This window comes from Mastigoproctus giganteus, chromosome 9 (assembly GCF_048544385.1).
Source record: "Mastigoproctus giganteus isolate SK-2022 chromosome 9, ASM4854438v1, whole genome shotgun sequence".
NCBI lineage: Eukaryota > Metazoa > Arthropoda > Arachnida > Uropygi > Thelyphonidae > Mastigoproctus > Mastigoproctus giganteus.
In genome coordinates, this window is record NC_143583.1 from 212,915,557 (window position 1) to 212,933,757 (window position 18,201).

General features: G+C 39.5%; 1 protein-coding gene across 4 annotated transcripts in view; it reads left to right on the forward strand.

Annotated features, from left to right (window-relative positions):
- The window catches only part of LOC150081105 (putative 3',5'-cyclic phosphodiesterase pde-5), a 167,874-nt gene that overhangs the window by 53,953 nt on the left and 95,720 nt on the right, over positions 1-18,201 (forward strand). Inside the window, exon 2 of one of the 4 annotated variants that reach the window (XM_090382158.1) lies at positions 10,800-10,967. The exons of the other annotated variants lie outside the window; for them this stretch is intronic. The gene's annotated coding sequence lies outside the window, so the exon portion shown is untranslated. The remainder of the gene's footprint in view (positions 1-10,799; positions 10,968-18,201) is intronic. 4 annotated transcript variants of the gene reach the window in all.

An 18,201-nucleotide genomic window follows, 5' to 3' on the forward strand; every position in this document is an offset into this window, starting at 1 on the left:
CAGAACATGGCGAAAACAGACGAGACCATGAACTCATTCTCCCAGGTGTCAACAATGCAGACTGGTGGCGGCGGTCTAATGATATGGGTAATGTGTTTGTGGTGCACACTGGATCCCTTAATATCAGTGGAGTAACATTTAGAAATCGCATGTTAACTGCTTCCAACCAGGTGCACCTCTTCATTGCGACAGTGTGTCCATCTGAGAATGGGTTCTTCCAACAGGATAATGCGCCATGTCATAAAGCTAGAATTGTGCAGAACTGGTTCCAGGAACATGGCAGTAAATTCAGCTTACTGCGGTGGCCCTCCACTTACCAGATATAATTCCAATGGAGCAGCTGTTGGATGAGGTGGGACTGATCTTTTCGGAATAGAGATCCGAGGTCATCCAGTTTGCAACAACTGTGGGAATCAATTGAGTCAACACTGACCAAAATCTCTGTGGTAACACTTTTAACACCTTGTTAAGTCCACGCTGCGACTTTTCAGAGAACCAAGGAGGACAAACTCTCTAGTGGATAGGTGTGCCTAATAAAGTGGTCAATGCGTACATGTTCAAAATATTCACAGCCTACTTCTCACACACACTGTCATTCATTTTTATTGTAAGGAGGGGATTCCAAATTTCTCCATTATATAAAGATTGGCGATTGAAAGGATTTAAACCCTTTTGAATATCGAAAACCTGCTCACAGCGAATAACGTGATGACCAGATTTTGTGGTCAAAAGGGTTTAAATCCTTTCAGATTCTCAGAAGAATGTTTGCACAATACAGAGAAAACTGTTTGAGTCAAAGAAAGGAATAAGAATGGGCGGAAAGGTTTAGAAATGGCATTACGTTGATTATTCAAACATTTATGTTTGAGCATGGATCACAAGGTACTTCCTAACACTAAACTTTCCCTAAGTAGCGTCAATTAATTTAGATTTTAACACTTATTCAATTTTATTTGGGTTAATCGAGCTTTAGAAGAAAGATATGCACTTGTTGACAATTCCCAGCGTTAGTGGGGATGGGGGGGGGGGTCATAGCATCAACTTTGTTAATGGATCTAATGTGCAATTTGTACTAAACGAACTGTTGATAAGTGCAGTTGTAAGGTTCACAGTTGTCGTAATTGGCTTACCGCTGACCTCGCGCATTAAGAACGTCTTAAAATGAATCTCAGTTGCCATATCAACCGGACGCGTTGGATGCAGCTGCAGTCATCTCTGAGAGACAGGATTAATGTCTAAGACAGTTACCGATGACCGTGATTAAATTGTAATAAGATATATTGTGCGTCGGTCGCTGGATAATGCCTGAGAATATCCCTGCGTGGTTGTAAAATGATTTAAAATAAATAAATAAGAGGATTATTCGGGTGTGTGCTAAACAGTACAGAGTCAGCCATAAAAGGAACAGTATCGAAGCTGTCCTGATTATGTTTTCTTAATAATGGCAAGCGATTTCGGAATTGCTTTTTATGGCAGATGTACAATTGCATTACTATAATTCTTGAAAGCGTATTATTCTTAATTGCTGAAAATATCATTTTAGATTTATTTAGTAGCTAATAATCAAAGTTCAAGCATCCTTAATTATAATGCAAGATTTTCCTTAAATCTTATGCCTTTCAACGTTTACCACAATAAATTATATTTAACAAATTTTAAGAGACAGTTTCTAGCAACTCAATATTTTTCGAAACTTTGGTTGTAGCTGTAATCGGGTTTTAGAAGCATTAACGACGAAGGCCATATTACTCCTTGTATATTGTCTGCAAATTGAATGTGCCCTGTGGTCGATTTTGTTTTCTGGACAAAAAAACCCGAGTTTCCGGGAGAAAAAACCACGCTACCATCGCCTGAGACTGACTAACTCAGCCACGTTGTGAAAAAGTCCATAAAATTCCACACGTCATCGAGCGGGTTTGAACTCAGTTCTTTTCCACCTGGTGGGGGGAAGGAGGCGGCGATTCTACCAACTGTGCTACCCACCAGGGCCTGCAACTTTGGAACACAACACTTGTAATGTCCTTCTACGTGAAACAAAATTCTTCTGCGTGATCACCCACAAATCCATCATACCTTCAAACGAAGATCGACCTTTCACTATGAAGGGGATTCTGAAAGCATGTCAACAAAATGCGGAACTTCCGATCGTCTGTCTCTACCTTCGATCTGCTTTCGAACACATCGCTAACTGACCTTTGTGAGAATTATTATAGCATGAAGGATGTACTGCTATTCCGAAATTTCTATTCTTAACGCGTCTACTTCACTTAATTACAGACGTTCTCTTGTGAAGCGAATATCGGTGTCCCACACAGAGTTGTGCTATCAAACCTCTGTTTACAGCAGTATCTCTTCCCATTTCTTATTTAATGTTAGAATTTTTAAATTATAAATTATAAAATCCACTGAACCCGTAGTATTCACTACTCACAACATAACGACCACTCTGACTTCACAGATTGAACTGGGATTTTTTTTATACTAACTGGTGTGCAAAATTCAAGGACCAGTCAGGTTTTCACCTGTAGCTTCTCATAGGAGTAGCCTGGATATGGGAAATGCATACCAAAGGAACCTCGCGAGGTACAGAAATGATGAAGGAAACAACACCGACACAACAACGGAAACAAAACGGTACAGAGGGACTTTATTCAAAATGGCAACGTAGCACTGGCTGCCATGACACTGATGCTTCACTGCGAAAGATGGAACAAAGGGATGAGGTCCTCGGTAGGAGAAATTACCACCCCTATGTCGATGCAGGCTTTGCACCGCCTGTCCATACTTTGAACAATGTTGTTGATAAGTTCTTGCGGTAACATCGTCCATTCCTCTGTCAGCTGGTGAACATTTTCTGGTGGGTGTGGATGTACCGCTAGGCGTCTCACCAGAGCGTCCCATATGTGTTCGATGGGATTTAGATCGGTGGAACGGGCAGGTCAATCCGTACGAACAATGTCCTCACTTTCCAAAAGCATATCAATAGCTGCAGTGCGATGGAGTGTGGTGTTATCATCCATAAACACGAACTCGGGGCCAATGGCACCTCGGAACAGACGCACACGGGGAATAATTACCTCAGTACAGTAGCGCACCGGTTACAGTACCCCTTTCCAGTATCTGGAGTTGTGTACGTCCATTCAAGATAACGCCTTCCCAGACGAGTACACCTCGACCGCCATATCGATCGCTTTCATTGATGTTTGGTGGGTGATACCGTGTGCCAACCTCTCGCTAGATTAGCTGACGTCCAGAATCGCTGCTGAGACTGAATCTACTCTCATTAGTAAAGAGTACCTTAAGTAAAGATTTTGTGGTTGTAACCTTTAGAAATAGTGTTGGTCCTTAAGTTTTGCACACCAGTGTATGTGTATCGCATTAATCAGAGTTCATCTACTATATTTTGTAAAGAAGTAGTGCGTTTTATAATTCAACCTTTTAGGCAGAAGCCACATTTAAAGATATGATATGGCACGAAAGCAGTCAAATATCTCTGCCTAATACAGAACATTGCACAATAGCAAAATTAAAAATTAAAAATAAGCTGAACTTTCCATATTAATATGAAATGTGGGCTTGCCTTTGATCGTCAAGAGAATTATTATTATTTATTATTATTATCTTTATTTCTCCTAGGCGACACCCAGTTACAGCCGTTGACTAGGGGGTGTAGATACATATTCTGTTATGCAACAGAGAATAAAATTACATACAATTTTACATTATATGTAACACTCGTTACTAATACAATGTAGCACTTATTATCAGAATTATACGATACATTAATAACTTGTAATCTGCTTAAGACTTAATAAATAAACGAGAAAAATTTTATACTACTGCGTTTAAAGCATAACATCACCATATTTACATAAGCACGGATATTCGCAGGAGAACAGTACACAGAATACAATATAATACAGAGTAAAATGTTCATTTTTACTGCAACTCGTCTTTGTTTTTCTTCGGGCGTTACTATCCACTCTCGGGCTTTCGGTGAATCCAGCTGTCCCGTTAAGATCTGAGCAAGTGTCATTATATTCTTTGTAGTGATCGTTTGTTTCCAAGGAGTGACTTCTAAATTGGAGTATAGTATACCTCTTGAGATGGTAAAAGGCTTAGCTTAAATTCTGTTCAGCCATCTCAAGAGCCAGTATTCCATTGCTAAAAAAGCCTTGATAGTGCTTTCGGGAGCTGAAGACCAGATTTATGACGCGAATAGAGGAACAAGGATAACACATCTATTAATATACTGAATCATTAAATTGGGGTTTCTAATACCGGTGAGCTCCTGCCTGGTTGTCCAGAGCGCCGCGTATGTTTTCCTACGGATGTAAGCATAGTGCGGAAGGAAGTTCAGTCCTTCGTCCCACATGAGTCCAAGATCAACATGTGACTGGACCTTTTGGACAAGGATGTCTTTCACGTATATTCTTATTTTGTTTGGATTTATTTTATTTGTGAAGATCATTTGAACAGTCTTGTCTTCATTTAGGTGTAGCCCGATAGAGTCGAGATATTTTGTAGTTCTTTTATTTTGGCGTTGGCCACTTGGTTGCAGTAGCTGAAAGATTTTTGTCTTCTGAGGTAATAAAAAATTTAATATCGTCAGCATATGTGATGAATTGCTTCCTGTTTTGAGCTACGAAGGGTTCGAGGGCTATGGCAAAGATTGTGGCGGACAATACGCTGCCTTTTGGGACTCCTTTATCGACTTGGTACGTAGCGCACACATTCCCGTTTGTTATTGTGATTTATTTGTGCAGAAGAGTGTTCGTTAAAAAATGGAGGACATTTCCCGTAATGAGGACGTAGTCCCTCAGAATAACTATTAGAACTGGGATGGATATGTTGTCGAATGCGGCTGCCACATCTAGAAAAACAACATCCAGTTTCTGCTTGTTATTTAGCGCTTGCTGGATCATTAGTAGTGTTCCCATGAGGTTGGTGATGGTCGATCTCTGAGGAAGTACTGAGTGCAGGTATTCAGGTCTGTGTTTGAAGCAATGTTGGATGATGATGTCCAGGATTGTTTTTTCGAATATTTTTTTTTTTTTTTGCAAAGAGAATTAATATTTGATATTCCATTTTTGAAATGAGAATTCTCTTTACTTCATTTAAACGCATATTGATGATTCCTGAACGTAATCTGATTTCTTCTGTTGCACTACAATTTATAAAATATTCTTGATAGGCTTCTTTTGAAATTGTTAATAGTTTCTGTGTCTCGTTACTTTCTGTGACCTGCTCAGCCGTTGCATGTCTGTCACCTTTCAAGACGGGTTTAAGTGTGCAGAAAAAAAGAAAAAAAAAATCAAAGGACGCTGAATTCGGTGATTATATGGAACAAGAGTGATGGACACTGATCATATCAGTAGATTAGCGAAAGTTGCTGAATCTTATTTTAAAATTCCTAGCCAAGAAATCAATCATTTCAACAGCACGGAAACTTAAATTTTTCTCCCGGAAACTAGGGTTTTTCGTCTAGCAAAATAAAGGCAAACCGACCAGAACGCATGCAATTTTGGACATTATTACACATTGGTGGATGAGGTAGTTCTTGGGTAACCTAATATTCACCTCTTTCTGTTAGACACTCACGAGCCAAAACATTATGACCAACTCCCTAATAGCGTGTTGGGCCGCCATTCGCAGTGATAACCGAATCCTACGTAGCATCGACTCCACGAGACTGCGGAAGGTATCTCCACAAATGTTAAATGCGATGATGTAGGGGGAATCTGGCGACCGGGGAAGCATACAAAATGCTTGGAAATTATCCCAGACAATCATTCTTGCACAATGCAGGTATTATAACACAGCGTGTTGTCTTATTGAAAGAATCCAGTGGCATCTGAATACACGGTCATCAGGTAGGGTGTAATATAGGGACTGGGGGTGAGGATATTTTTCAATGGGGATAAGGCAATCCAGTGATGTCCATGAAAACATCACATAAACCAACACACAAACCGTGCAGTCTAGTTGCAGCTGTTCACGTGCTCGATGTCGAATGCGCACCGGTCCAATGGCATAATGGAGCTGGAACCTTGATTCATTAGTCCAGGTGTCTTTTCCAGTCGTTCAATGTCCAGGAACGGTGCTCCCGTGCCGAGTGCAGTCAGAATTGTCGATGACGGTCGGTCAACATGGACACATGAAGTGGTCACCTATTCCGCGGGGCTATCCGCAAGAACGTCCACTGTAGTAGTGGTAGTAGGGTTTTAGAAGCTTCAGTGACTAAGGCCAGTTGCTCCGTATATACTGTAAACTGCGTGCGTTCTGAGGCCATTTTCTGTTTGTTGACGGCCACTGGATGATGTGCTCGGAAACGTTTCTCTGTGCACCGTGGTTGTAGCCTGCCGTTAAATGGGAGATCGTGAGGGGCCTGTTTCTCGAACAGCACGTACCAACCGCGTTTACTTCGATGGTCAAACAGTGGTTGTCTTCCCCGTCCCGGCAAGTTGGCTGGTTGTCCCTCTTCCGGCCGTTCTAGCTACATCTTGATTACTGTGGCCTCGAACAGCTGACAATGTCTGCGGTTGTTGAAATGCTGAATTCCTAGTGCCGCAAATCATTTCCAATTCAAACTTCGTCAGTCCTGCACTATCCGTGCTGTCACTATATATGCTGCTCTGGTCGGTGACGTCACTCCTAGGTGGAGTAGAGGAGTTCACTCTTGGAGGCAAGGGTAGTCATAATGTTTTGGCTCATGAGTGTAGTTTCGACTTCATTGCAAAAGCTGTTATGCATCATAATTTCTGATACACTTCTGGCTGGCAGAAATGTATCAGAATTTATGACGTATAATTACCTTTAACCACTTAAAAACCTAATATGTCTTAAAAATACAGGGTGGATATGTAGGGCTGAGTTATCAAAAATATTAGTCACACCAATCTTACCAGTTAATAACTTAGCTAATCTGCGTAAATTAATTTCTGTTTATTTGACATAAATCAAATACGTACTCCTTAAGACGTCGTCGTCCTTGACAGTTTCCCCACTTATCATTGATTTGCAGAGGAATGAGATGAAAAATACCAACGGCAGTCTACACTAATCAAAGTAACCTTTAACGTTGTATTGTAGCCTAGATTTAAAGATAATTGGAAAAAAATTCGGTACTCCAGATAGGGAGTCTGCACAGAGCTGATGTACTTTAATTCAGAAGTTCCACTTAGTTAAAGAGAAGTTTGTTAATAAACACCTTATCTTTTTTAAAAAGGCAAGTTTTTTTTTTTTTTTGCTTCCTTGTGTTGGCAGTTTCCATGAAGTAGTCAGTAGTGCACTCATCACCAGCAGTCCAAGGAATTTTTTATTCACGTGTTTGACAACGAAATTTTTAGAATTGTTATAATTAAAATGAAATGTGTACTTTCTGAGTATTTTGAAATGTAATTAATCCTTTAGTGGTGAATGCGTATTTCGAAATGAAATACATTTTTAAAGCTTTTCAGTGCTGAGACAATCTTACTGAGACAATCCTCGATTGATGTAACCATCTGCAGACGTTTCCTTGGTTGGTTGGTTATTGTAGGGTTTTAGGCGCATCAGCAACTTAGGCCATACTGCGCCTTATATGATTGCATGTGTTTTGTGGTCGATTTTGCGTTTTCTGGACGAAAAATTCATGCTATCCTCGTCTGAGCCGGACTAACTCAGCCACTTTGTGAAAAAGGCCCATAAAAACTCATCGCATCATTCACGGGATTCGAACTCAGGTTTTTTCCATCCGGTTTGGTGAGGAGGTGATTATATTAACTGTAGGACCAGAGTTTAGTACCGACAAGTTATTTCACCGCAAAACTAATGCGAGGTGGTCGTGTACAATTTGTGCCTAGGTAACTAAGGTCATGTATATCGTCAGGTATAAGGTTATGTATAAGTATATCGTCTATAAATTGGATGTACACCGATGAGCAAAAACATTATGACCAGCGAGCCGTTATGCAAACCGAAGCAACTGCAGCAGGTGAACTACGGCGCGTGCGCGGGTCGGGACACGGTATAAAAAACACTGATACTGAGCTCCGTTAATCAGTGTTACTCTTGTTCTTCAGATGGGAAACGCAGCGGACTTAAGCGAGTTTGACAAAGGCCAAATTGTAATGGCCAGACGACTGAGTCAGAGCATATCCGAAACGGCACTGCTGGTGGGTGCTCACACTCAGCCGTGGTCAGTACCTACCGAAAGTGGTCCGAGAAGAGGAACCCACGAACCGCCGGCGAGGTGTTGGACGACTACGACTCACTGAGGTTCGAGGTGAGCGAAAACTCTCCCGGATGGTACGTGGCAACAGAAGGGCGACTGTGGCGCAACTCGACGGTAATTGAAATGCTGGTAACGGGAATAATGTGTCACAACACACAGTACATAGAACATTGCTGAAAATGGGTGTGCGTAGCCGCAGGCAGCTCCGAGTGCCCATGCTAACCACGGTTCACCGGGACAGCGCCTACAATGGGCACACGAGCATCGAAACTGGACCTTGAGTGACTGAAAGGTCGTCTGCTCCGATGAATCACATTTCCTGTTACACCCCATGGACGGCAGGGTACATGTGTCGTTTACCTGGGGAAGTGATGGCGGCTGGATGCACCGTGGGACGAAAACAAGACGGTGGTGACGGTGTCATGCTTTGGGCGATGTTCTGTTGGTTTACCCTGGATCTAGTCATCCACGTGTCGGGCACTCTGACGTCTACCACCTACCTAAACACTAAATATACCTTACCTAAACATCAGTGCTGACCAGGTACACTCTTTCATGGAAACGGTCTTCCCCTCTGGCAGTGCCGTCTTTCAGCAGGATAATGCGCCATGCCACACCGCCCGAATTGTTCGAGACTGGTTCGCGGAACATGAAGAAGACTTCCAGGTATTGCTCTGGCCTCCAAATTCCGCAGATATCAATCCCATCGAGCATCTGTGGTTTGTGTTGGAACAACAACTCCAATCTGTGGCGTCTACCACGGACCTTACAGGAGTTAAAGGATCTGCTGGTTACGTGTTGGTACCAGATACCACAAGACACATTTAGAAATCTTGTAGCGTCCATGCCTCGCCGAGTACAAGTTGTTTTGGCTGCCCGTGGAGGACCAACATCATATTAGGTAGGTGGTCATAATGTTTTGGCTCATCGGTCTATGTTCTACAGAGATGTACCGTATTTTTAGGGATGAAAAGGGAATAAAACCATGTAACCCTCGCCAGACCGACTAACTCAGCGATTTTGAAAAATATAATAAATAAATAAGCCTATAACAATTCCTCGCGTCATTGACAGGATTAGAATCAAAACCTTTCCTACACTATGTGGGAGGACTGCACTTTCCAGTACCTTCTATAACGAAATAAGTTCCTTCATGAGAACTTCGCTTACAATACTGAATTTCGAGCTGTGTTACATTCACGCTTCTTTTTAAAATATGGAAAAGATGCAGCTTGAAAGAAAGTGAACCCGACGTTATGCGAGACTTTCTTTATCCAGCGAATGTGTCTGCGAAACTACCCTGCAGCGCTATCCATCAATGACAAAGCTGATATCATCGAAGTATCGAAGAAAGGTGTTAATGGTACCAATCTGGCAGAATACGGAGCAGATAAATCAATAATTTCGGACACTTTAAAAATCAAGAGTAATTTCGGACATTAAAAAAATGACAGCTAATTTTAAAATCTGGTTCGATCGACATGTTGGTGCAGTTCATCGTAAGCAAATTCTGCTTCGATCGGTTCAGAAGAAAATAATTCGATTAATTGGAGAAACTGATTATCCACACTGGTAAATCCCCAGTTAGTTAAAAGAGTCCTTAAGTGCACGCTGTGGCAAAGTAGGAGAACTATTGATTCTGCAGAATTAATTGTGATTGAGTCACTACATAATGACAAAATCCCAAAGAGTCAGAAACGTAGCCTGCAAACTAGTTATTTTAAATTTGGCTCCACTAGATGAAGAGGGGCTAGTTGTATCCTCCCCTCTTCTGGATAGAATTCTAAATCTAGATTAATTAACTAATACGTGGAGTGCAACGTTTGTTAGTTCAGAGTTATTTAAACAGTCACACATTCTGTAAAAGGGTGGGAAATGTGTAGTATTTTAATTGTGTTGGTAAGACAAAGATGGCCACGACATCTTCGGGATTCTAATTGCGAACACAGTTCTAATTGAAGTTCGCGTAGATTTTAATTTTGTGTACAAATACAGGGTACAAGAAAACCTCCTTCCACAATACCACTCAAAAGTTTCTTCTCGAAATATGTTCAAACATGTTTCTGATAGTTATTATAAATGTATACAGGTGCTTATAATTGTATATAACTGTTAATTGTATTTGTAATTGAAGAGGTGCATATTTGATATTAACTTAAAAAGTTGAACTCCAATGATGGATATAACGGATTAACTGAAAATATAACTGTATAACTGATAAATATGATAATACCCCGCTAATTTGCCTGCTGTCCAGGAGAAAATAATAATATTATTATTAGTAGTTTATTTATTTATGCGGATCCTGTCTAAACATTCGATAACATACTTCCATTACAAGTTGGGTAACGTATGCAGTGCGTTACATTTTAGGCGTGTTCGATTTTTTTCTTAAATTAATTGAATTATATTTCTATTTATATGATTAACTGAAGTGAAAAGTAAATATAATTACCTCCTTATCAATTAATTACTAAGATTTATAGAAAACTTAATAAAACTATGGTTTTACGTTCTCAAAACTTATCAGTTTAGTTTATTTACAAATGTATAATATTTATTGCTCTTTCCTTTTACTTTTTAGTTTCTTTTCTCTCCACAGTGTAAATAAATATATCTGTGCACACGTGTCACGAGTCTTGCATAATAATACACGCGAAACGTGCACGGACTATCAGAAGCTAAGGATGATGCATTAAAACTACGTTAACGCGCCTAATACAGGAATAGGCTACTATTTCGCCACCTAGCGGTAAGTTGTAATGTATGACTTCATAATATTAATTTCAGAACGATAATTTAAGATAAGATGTCGTGGTGTTAATATTAACAACTCTCATGTATTGATACCTCACAACATATTTGAAAATGAAAGTACTCGTACAAACAGAATTTCAATAAACTTTATGTTGTACGATCATTACCAGAAAAGCCAATTCGGTGTACATACCTGTACATGTACTTCTTTCCTCATTAATATTTCTTTAATAGATTAACTTCAGCTTGTTATAAAGTTTTGAATGATGAACCGGCAATTGTGTCACTTGCATAGACCAATTTAATTGATTGGTAGGTTTTTAAATTTAAATGCACGGAGCACTCCGAGGCCATAATACACGAGTCTCTATAATACAATATGTGGGAACATTTATATACGAGGTGTGGCAATAAAGTTCTCCAGAGATTGTCCAGTAGGCTGACAGGTCGCAAGTAACAACAGGTTTCGTTAGTAGCGTTATTTCCTTGTCACGATTTTGCAATGGAGTAACGAACGAATATAAATTTTGCTTTAAACTGGGGAAATCTGCAACAGAAACGTATGAAATATTAAAAACTCTCTATGGTGATGGGACGTTAAGTACGATTTAACGTTTCATCATCAGTGTGTTTGAATGGTATAAACGGTTCAAAAAGGTGTGTGGATGTTCGCGATCACCCAAGAATTTGGCGTCCGTCAACTTCTCGACATGAGGACAAAGTTGCAAAGTTCGAGAAATTATCAGAGAGTTAGTTCTACGTACAGATGCTTGAAAGACTATTGAAGCTCATTTCCCGAGTGAGGCCACAATTTTGAGAGAAAGACAGCCGGTTCTTTGCGTGACATTGCCTCCACCCATTTCGTACTTGTGAAGACATTTCTGAAGCAACATGGCATTGTAGAGATCAACCATCCACCCTAACACTTCCCATCAACCACTAGTGGACTTCTTCCTCTTTCCAGAATGAAAACTGCTCTCAAGGAATGAGATTTGAAGATGTTGAAGACATAAGGAAAAACCTAACAGCCGAACGGAACATCATTGGCTTCGGTGACTCTTTTCAGAAACTTTTAGAACAGTGTAATAAGTGTAATAAGTACTTGGAATAAAAATAAAACCAATTTTCAACTCCTCTTGAGCTCAAGGGTTCAAAATAAATCTTTGGATGTGTCAACGAAAAAATCCCGGATAAATTCTTTACTGTTCTTCCAGTAATGTGGAATCCTCGTGTCATTTAGAGCTGAATAGTTTATTTTTATGCTCCTCCGATTCGGCCCCTCAGGGACAGACAATTGTAACGTGGTCACTGTGCTGCCTACTGCCTATGGCAGCTGATAAACGATCAACACGTTTTGTGGCTACATATGGCAAGGCAATCTGTGCTGCCACATTCAGAAATAATACCCTCTATCGGAGAAAAAGTGAAGCCGTTGGATCTCTCTGTTTCTTAATCTTTCACGCTAATCTTACTGGCGAATAGTAATAATCAAAACACAAGCAAACCTTTCACGTAACATGTGACGTCAACACCACTTCCATGAGCAACAGGATAGTGCACTGTACTCTGTTTAACAAACACCAGCACACTCTGATATTCTGCACACATGCACAAGCAGTTCAGACTAGAAACACCTGTTGTTTATAACGATCCCACCCTGCATTCCATGATATGTTTCTCAGTATTTCGATGGCTTGCTTCCAAGATTTCGTAACTCAGATAGTCACTTCAAAACACAAAAGAATTTTAAAATTTAATAATAAAAAATTGAAAACGGACCTGTGCCATTTCTGATCACTTCTTTAAACAAAGTATCGAGTTAGAAATAATTAAAATTGAAATGTCCACGGCCAATAGTTTAAAATTCGTGCAGAATCTGAAATTCAACACTTTCAATAAGTTGTTATTTTCTTTAAGAAAATCCGAAAATTATCAGACATTAATGAACCACAAAGAATGATTACAGCTCCAAATGATACAACCACAACAGCAAATAATATATGTAACCCATGGTGCAGCAACAATTATTCCCAAACTTTACTGAATCATAATGAGCACTGATCTAACAAAACTGTGAAACTCAAAGGATTAATCAGAACACCAAATTTTAAATTATCTTCCCACTGCTTCATTTTAAAGAGTGAAAATAACCATAAAGAAAATCATTATTCTCTATAAGGATGATGTAATCTGGTAATAAATGTTTCCGAAAAATCGACTGCATTCAAAGATATTCGAGTATACTTATTACACTCACGGGACAAAAAAATTATAAACCTTTTTCAATTAGCGTCAACAGATAATTAAACGTACAATATGTAAATTTAAGTTTTCACATGGTTTAATCACAAGATCCTTGATATCAAATATATATATACCGTACGCTTTCCTGGCTCCTTAGTCGATCCATGGGGAAGACAGGTGACCTTTCCGGTTTTCAGAAAGGTGTTATTGTTGGCGCTCGTTTAGCAGAAACCACAATTCAGAAAACAAACGAAATCACTGGTATGTCGAAAGCAACTATCTCAAAAGGTATACAATGAGTGGAAGAAGCAAGGAGAATGCAGCTCTTCTTCTTCTTCTTCTGGCGTTATAACCCGGGATGGGTCTTAGCCTTCTCAACGATGTTTCACCAGTAAGCCCTTCCAGAAGTCAAACTTCTCCAACTTCTTATTATCATGATCGTTAAGTCCGCTTCTACGTCATCCATCCATCTTTTCCGCAGTCTTCCTCTTGCCCTCCTACCGGTAGGTTTCCATTTCATTATCCTCTTAGTTGTTCTGCTGCCATGCATTCTCATAACATGTCCCAACCAGGCAAGTCTCTGGCTCTTCACAATTCTGACGATGTCCGCACCCTGAATAAGTTGGTCTAGTTGTTGGTTCATTCTGATCCTCCAGGATCCATCAACGTCTTATACGGGCCCAAAGACTTTTCTGCAGTTATCAGTTTATCTCTGCAGTTGTAATGCAGCACTAAAAGAAAGAAATGCGACAGAAAGCGGGTATTCTAAGAAAGTGCTATAGAATAGAAGGCCCGATGTGTACCAAATGACTGAAAAATTCTATTTCGGGAATAGAGACCCATTTTTCAAACGAAAAATGCAGTGGGAGTACAAGAACCTGGTATTTAGAAGTTGATGTGATTATAAAGCTACCTCTTTTTATTAAAAAAATCGAATGATTCGATTGAAGAGGAGCCGCCAACATCAATACTGGACTGTGAAACGATGGAGAAAGATCATATGGGCTGACGAGTCTCGATGTACACATTTTTGAATCAGTGGTTGGTTTAAATCAGTGATTGGGTGTGGTGTGAACTTCATGAAGTCATCCATCCAGCCTCACTGGTGTCTACCACTCAAGCGGCTGAAGGAAGTATCGTGGTATCAGGTATGTTTTGTTTATACCGATTGTGTCAACTCATGCCGTTGGAAAGTCGTGCTGCCTCCACGACTGTCTTTCTTTCCTATCGGACCAACTTCGATCTGCAATGCTAAATTTTTACTTATATTGAGATGGATTGTTTCAAGAAGACAACGCAATTATCCACCGTGCGAAACTTGGGTTGGAATGGTTCGAGAAACATTCTCGAGATTTCCAGAATCTACCTTGGCTGCTGAATTTTCGAGATCTGAATTCAACTGAGAATATCTAGGGCATGTTGGAAAGGGCAGTTCGACTTCGCAGCTCTCTACCGACTACCACAGAACAAATATCGTGATGGAACATTATCAAATGTGAAGCTAGAATCCCTTAAACAACCTAATGAAATTCATGCCACGACAAGTATGGGTTACAATTCGGGCGAAAAGTGGCCTAAATAGGTACAAAATAAAGGTTTCTAATTTTGTGGAAAGTGAGTGTATAAATTGCTTATTTTTTTAGTTTTTTTATAAAAAATCCCAAAGGCGAAAGCTAGTAGAACCTATATTACTTAGTACTGTGCACAGGTTGAAAGTTGAGAAGATCAAAGAATATACTTGTTGACTTTAGACTTGAATTTCTGTAGTTTGTAATTTTCGGGAAATACGTATGAAGGAAGGTTGTTTCAGAAAACGGAAGTTGAATGAATAAATTAAGAAGAAGAAAACTTGGTTCTGTGAGTTTGAAGTTGGACTTAAATGGATGTTGACTAGCTGCAGCACGTGTTCGGACTAGTTTGGAAAAGAGAGAGAGAGACAAATTATGGAAGCCAAATAAGAAGAACAGCGGCCATGGAAGTATCTATCGAAAAGGCATGAAGTAGAAACCGAACGTCTACAAGACAGGAAGTAAACACATTGCAAAAAGAGGTTCTTTAATTAATCTAACTGCTCTCTTTTGAATGAAGTGTAGAAGTCTAAGAGAGAGAGAGATTATGTGTGGGGCGACATTAGTCCAGATGTGAGAACAATATTCCATGGTAGGGCTGATTTGAGGTTTGTACAGTGTGAGTAGCTCTTCAGAAGTAAAGTAACGCCGAGAACAAAAGAGAAAGCCCAGTTTTTTAGATGCAGAGGAAGCAATATTTGTGATGTGCTTATTCCAAGAGAGATTAGAAGTCAGGGTAATCCCTAATAGACATTTGTTGTTGTTGTTGTCCAGAAATCTGAGTGTCATCGATGATAAGCGGAGGGCTTATCTCTACCAATTACAAAGAACAGTCGGCAATCCAAAAGATGGAAAGGTCTTCTAAAAAGGTCTTCTAAACTTGTTTAGAAGACCTTTTTTCCAAACATGATCAAAAGCCATTGAAATATCGAGAGAAACTGCTTGAGTTTCACCCAAATTTTTCCATTAAATTTGTCCACAGATGGACAAATTTATTTGTCCATCTGCGGACAAATAAATTTCATATTTATTTGTCCTTTCGTTTCGTATTTATGAAATGAAAGAGGAAGTGTTAGATCTTTTTGCAGATAAGTTTGTTCTAGTAGTTTGACTATTCATGCTGTGTTCCATATTAAAAAGAAGGTCGGAGGGACACGTTGTATGAAGTAATGAAATTTTTGGATATGGTCTCGACAATGCCCCCCACATACACACAATTCGGACTCCCTCCAGTCACTACCTGGCAGACAGATTATACACTAGCTCAGAGGTTCCCAAATTTTCTCGGTTCACGGTGCCCTTACTGTCCCAGTAATTTTTTCAAGACATCCGTAGGTCAAAAGAAATACCTAACACAGTGGTTTTCGATCTTTTAATATATACCTATATAATAATTGTATTCTTTATACAAAGGTACTAAATAAAGATCAATTATAGATCACCACAAAATTAAAAAGACATGGTACAATGGATATTGTACCGTACCCTTTATATTGTACCCTTTTTATAATGAAATAAATATATAAATTTCAGAAAAATAATAATAATAACTTTAGATAACATAAACCCAAATTACACGGCACCCCAAGAATGTTGTTGCGGCACCCCAGTTGAAAACCACTGCACTAGCTGATCAGGATGTCCTCTAAAGAGTTACCATTTCATTTTCGGTCTGTTTGATTATCTAACAGCTGGTCTTCGAACACCGTTCTCGAGCTGTACCCTCGAAATGTAAGGAAGACTGGATCTCACCACGATGACCGTCATAACCTCAAAAGACATCAGTCACACTGCATGATGGAAGAGATCGGGGAGTGTTGAAGCTTTCCCGTGGAGACTAAACATGGGTTTCACCATTTCGAGCTTCCAATAAGCAAAGTTGTGATATTGCAACAGTTGATGGTAATTATATGCCAACTAGTATTGTCTAGTAACACAGAAGGGCTGCATTCCTCTGTGTGGTGTGGACGCGACACCTCGACCCCTTTACGTTGGTTGATGACACCAACATAAAGGGGTCGCACACTCCAGCGTACTAGGTGCGTATTTTAGGAGTGCTATAAATGTTTTTTAATGCTATGGTTACACGTTAAATATACTTCTACAATACATAGGCTAAGTATTTTACTTTACCGGAGAAATGCCGAATTCGGTGATCGATTTGTCTGTGATATTTTTGGTTGAAGTGGATCGCAGAATTCCTCGGAGGTTAGTTACAAAGGTCAAAAATAAGGATCCACTTTCGTTCAGTATGTTTATGTAATAAATTACATTCAAAACCGCACCCTTTTTATTTATATCTCTCATTTACACTACGAGCTCAGCTGCTATCGCTGCGCTTCTACTATCTTTATTTACGATGTCAGTTTGTCATTTGCAGAAACTCATCAATTATTTGAATTATAATTTATTTTTGTAGATGAGAAACTCGAGGCGAATATCTTGAACAGACGCATCCAAGAACGGTTTTGGTAATGCATAATTGATTTTGTCTCATCACATACTGCTAATGATTCATTAATAATAATCCAGCGCGAAACACGCTTTCTCCACTAACTACAACCCATTTATTACCAATAAGTGGATTGCTGTTAATATATAACCTGCATTTTAATCACAACAGCATAATATTTAGGAATATTAAAATGCACATTGTGAGATGTATTTTATTAAAAAATCTTTATTTATATTATACAATATGGAGAAAATATACAGTAAGAATAAAGATTTATCCATCACGATAACAACTGCCCGAGGTTGACAATAAAATCAGAAATAGAAATAGCATTAGGTTACAACGAATCCCGTAGATGATGCAATTTCAGTGAATAGTTTGTCATCAGCATAAATGACATCACTGTCGTGGGCAAATGGGACTAAGAGAAAAGTGAAGAGCAAGTCAGAAAGAACTCTTCCCTGGGGCATTCCAGAATTCATTTGCCTTCCCAAAGGTGTGATTGTTAAGTGAATTTTGGTTTCGATCTGATAATTCATTTCTGTTTTTTGAAGCACTGAATGAAGTGAGTGTCACAATGGATAAAGTGGAATACAGACCAGTGATTCGGTTCCTATTTCTGCAAGGAAAACACTCAAAACAATCCACGAAGAAATTGTCGCTGTTTATGGAGAAGGCTGCCCACATTAGAGTGTTGTTGCACATTTGTGTAAACAATTGAAGTGTGGAAGAACTTCAGTGCATGATGAAGAAATCCCAGGACGTCCAGCAGCCTGATGTAGCGGAAGATAGCGTTGCAAAAATAGAAACATTAATCCTGCAAGATCGCCGTATTAGCTTCGAATAACTGGCTGCAAAGCTCCAAATTAGTGTACGATTTGTGGAGAACATCATCCATCAACAGTTACATATGAGTAAAGTGTCTGCTAGATGGGTTGCCAGACCTGACCCCTTACCAGAAG